The sequence below is a fragment of the Vulpes lagopus genome, chromosome X, assembly GCF_018345385.1.
Source record: "Vulpes lagopus strain Blue_001 chromosome X, ASM1834538v1, whole genome shotgun sequence".
NCBI lineage: Eukaryota > Metazoa > Chordata > Mammalia > Carnivora > Canidae > Vulpes > Vulpes lagopus.
The window spans coordinates 68384065-68388248 of NC_054848.1; the positions used below are offsets into that span (position 1 = coordinate 68384065).

Here is a 4184-nt window from a genome sequence, read left to right on the forward strand (position 1 = left end):
CAGCTCTATGAAAGATGGTGATTGTATTTTGATCAGGATGACATTGAATGTATTGATTGCTTTGGGTAGCAAAATGCAGCATCAACTGACCACTTTTATTCAACATAGCACTGGAAGTCTTAGTCACAGAAATGAGACAAGAAAAAGAAATAAGAAGCATCCATGGGAGGCCTGGGTAACTCAGAGGTTGAGGGGCTGCCTTTGCTCAGGGTGTGATCCCAGGATCTGAGATCAAGTCCCGCATCAGGATCCCTGCGGGGAGCCTGCTTCTCCCTCTGCCTATGTCTCTGTGTCTCTCTCTCTATGTCTTTCATGAATAAATAAATAAATAAATAAATAAATAAATAAATAAATAAATCTCTTTTTTTAAAAGAAGCATCCATATTGGTGAAGAAGAATTAAACTGCCACTATTTAGAGATTACGTACTATACACAGAAAATCCTGAAGACTCCAACAAAAAAACTACTATAAACTTTTTAAAATGCAGTGATGTGACAGTATGCAAAATTATTTTTTTTCTCTTTCCATACTTTTATTATCTCAGGATAGATTTACATATGTGGAGCTACAGAGTCAAGGGATTCCAATATTTTGTAATTCATACTAAGCCATCAAATACAGCTGTTTGTTTGTTTTTTTTTTATGTTACATGTGGTTTATCTCAACCCAGTGTTCCAGTTTTCCATGGCCTTTCTGAATTCTGATTCTGTCCCTAGATACTTTAGCTACCCCCTATCCCTCTGAGTTAAGCTCACCAATCTCTCACTGCAAGCCCTAGTATCAGATAAAGGGCTAGTATCCAAGATCTATAAAGAACTTATTAAACTCAACAGCAAAGAAACAATCCAATCATGAAATGGGCAAAAGACAGTAACAGAAATTTCACATAGGAAACCGTAGATATGGACAACAATCACATGAGAAAATGCTCTGCATCACTGGTCATCAGGGAAACACAAATCAAAACTACAATGAGATACCACCTCACACCAGTGAGAATGGGGAACATTAACAAGGCAGGAAAGAACAAATGTTGGAGAGGATGTAGAGAAAGAGGAACCCTCTTGCACTGTTGGTGGGAGTGTGAACTGGTGCAACCACTTTGGAAAACTGTGTGGAGGTTCCTCGAAGAGTTAAAAATAGATCTTCCCTATGACCCAGCAATTACACTGCTGGGGATTTACCCTAAAGATACAGATGCAGTGAAACACCGGGACACCTGCACCCCGATGTTTATAGCAGGATGCAAAATTAATACCCAGAAACTGGTAACATTTCTATACACATCGAAGTCACATAAAGAGAAATTTAAATTCAACAACATTTACAATGACAGCAAAAAGAATAAGATACATAGAAATTAACCAAAGAAGTAAAAGATCTGTTCTCTGAACACTATAAAACACTGATTAAGGAAATTGAAGATGACAAAAAGAAATGGATAATTTCCCCATGCTCATGAATTGGAAGAATTAACATTGTTAAAATATCCATATTACCTCAAAAAATCTTACTGAAATATCTGATTTTGTGGGATTTTTATGGTCTGCTTTAAAGTTGTTTTATACAAAGTTATGGTAATTAAAATAGTATTATACTGGCATTAAAATAAACACAAAGAACAATAGAATAGAATTAAGAATGCAGATATAAATTGTTGTATATATGGTGAGCCAATATTTCACAAAAAATTCAAGACTATTGAATTGAGAAATGATAGTCCCCTCAGTAAACAGTGCTGGGAAAAGTGGATAAACACAAGAAGAAAAAATAAAATCAGAACTCTATGTTAGTAACTTGAAGTTAATTAAGGACTTAAACATACATCCTTAAATTATAAAACCCCTAAAAAATATAGGGAAGAACTCCTTGACATTGACTTTGGCAATTTATTTTTTGATGTGACACTAAAAGTACAAACAAACAAACAAAATAAGTGACTTGGATTACATCAAACTAAAAAGCAAATCAAACCCACAGAGACATCAACACATTTTAGAATGACTAACATTATTAATTTTTAATTACATCTTTAAAATTTTGACTATAGTTGACAAAAATCCAGAAGACACAGAGAACATTTATCAAAATCTACAAAAGCAGGCCAACACCACAGCATATCATAATAAATTTGCAAAATCCTAACCTACAAGGGAAGACAAAGTTAGCAGCAGATATGTCCACAGAAACGTGATAGGACAGAAGTAAGTGGCAAGATATGTTCAAAGTGATGAATGGGAATAAGATGCAGCCAAGAATACTCTATCCATCAGGGATATATCATTCAAAATTGAAGGAGGATAAAGAGTTTCCCAGACAAATAAAAACAAAAAGAATGTGTGATCACTAAATGACCCTTGTAAGAAATATTATGGGGAACTCTTTGAGGAGGAAGAAAGACCAAAAGCAACAAAAAATAGAAAGAAACAGAGAAAATCTCCAGAAACACAGACTTTGTATGTAACAAAATGGCACTAAATTCATATCCTTCAATAATCACTTTGAATGTCAAAGGATTAATGCCCCAATCAAAGGACATGGAGTATCAGGATGGATTAAAAAAAAAAAAAAACACTTTTATATGCTACATACAAGTGACTCATGTTAGACCTAAAGACACATGCAGGTTGAAAAATGATGGAATAGAGAACCATTTATCTTGCTACCAGATGTGAAAAGAAAGCCATACTTATATCAGACAAACTAGATTTTAAACCGAAGACTACATGTAACAAGAGGTGAAGAAAGACATGCTATCCTAATTAAGGGGTCTATAAAACAAGAAGTTCTGAAAATTTTAAATATTCAGTCCCCCAAATTGGGAGTACCCAAACATATAAATAATAACAAACATAAGAAAATTGATAACAGTATCAGTAGGGGATTTTAGCATCCTGCTCATATCAATGGACAGACCATCTAAGCAGAAAATCAACAAGAAAATAATGACTTTGAATGAAACACTGGACCTGGAGGATATTATGCTGACTGCAGTAAGTTAATTGAAGACGGACAATCATTATATGGTTTCACTCATATGAGGAATATAAAAAATAGTGAAAGAGATTATAAGGAAAAGGAGAAAAAATGAGTGGGAAAAATCAGAGAGGGTGACAGAACATGAGAGACTCCTAACTCTGGGAAACAAACAAGGGGTAGTGAAAGGGGTGGTGGTCAGGAGGATGGGGTGACTGGGTGACAGGCACTGAGGGAGGCACTTGACAGGATGAGCACTGGATGTTATACTATATGTTTGCAAATCGAACTCCAATAAAAAAATATACAAAAAAACACATTGGACCAGATGGACTTAGAAGATATATTCAGAACTTTCTCTCCTAAAGCAGCAAGAAAAAAAAAATAAAGAAAGCAGCAAGAATACAAATTCTTTTCAGTTGGACATGGAACATTCTCCAGATTAGATCACATATTGGGTCACAAATCAGACCTCACTAACTACTGAGATAATATCATGCATATTTTTCTACCACAATGCTATGAAACATAATGTCAACCACGAGAAAAAAAAATGAAAAGACTACAAAAAATGGAGGTTAAAGAACATCCTGCTATGTGCTCACTTCAGCAGCACATATACTAAAATTGGAATGAAGCAAAGAAGATTAGCATGGCACCTGCACAAGGATGACATGCAAAGAACATCCTGCTAATAAATGAGTGGGCTAACCAGGAAATTAAAAAAGAAATACAAAAAATACATGGGGCAAAGAAAAATGTAAACAATACAGTTCAATCATTTTGGATGCAGCAAAAGTGGTCATAAGAAGGAAGCACAAAGCAAAACAGCCCACCTCAAGAAGCAAGAAAAGTCTCAAATACACAACCTAACCTTACACCTAAAGGAGATAGAAAAGGAATAGCAAATAAAGCCTAAATCCAGCAGAAGGGAAATAAAGATTAGAGAAAATAAATGATATAGAAACAAACAAGGAAGCAAAAACCAGTAGATGAGATCAATGAAACTAAGAGCTGGTTCTTTGAAAGAATTAACAAAATTGGCAAACACCTAGCCAGACTTATCAAAAAGAAAAGAGAAGAATCAAAATAAATAAAATCACCAATTAAAGAGAAGAGTTAATAACCAATACTACAGGAATACAAATAATTTTAAGGGAATATTATGAAAAATTATATGCCAACAAATTGAGCAATTTGAAAGAA

At 34.4% G+C, this 4184-nt stretch overlaps 1 non-coding gene across 1 annotated transcript; it reads left to right on the plus strand.

Annotated features, from left to right (window-relative positions):
- Positions 1–3575: 3575 nt before the first annotated feature.
- On the plus strand, positions 3576–3678 carry LOC121483670. Its single transcript, XR_005985795.1, has one exon. It is a non-coding gene; the product is annotated as a U6 spliceosomal RNA (small nuclear RNA).
- Positions 3679–4184: the final 506 nt, after the last annotated feature.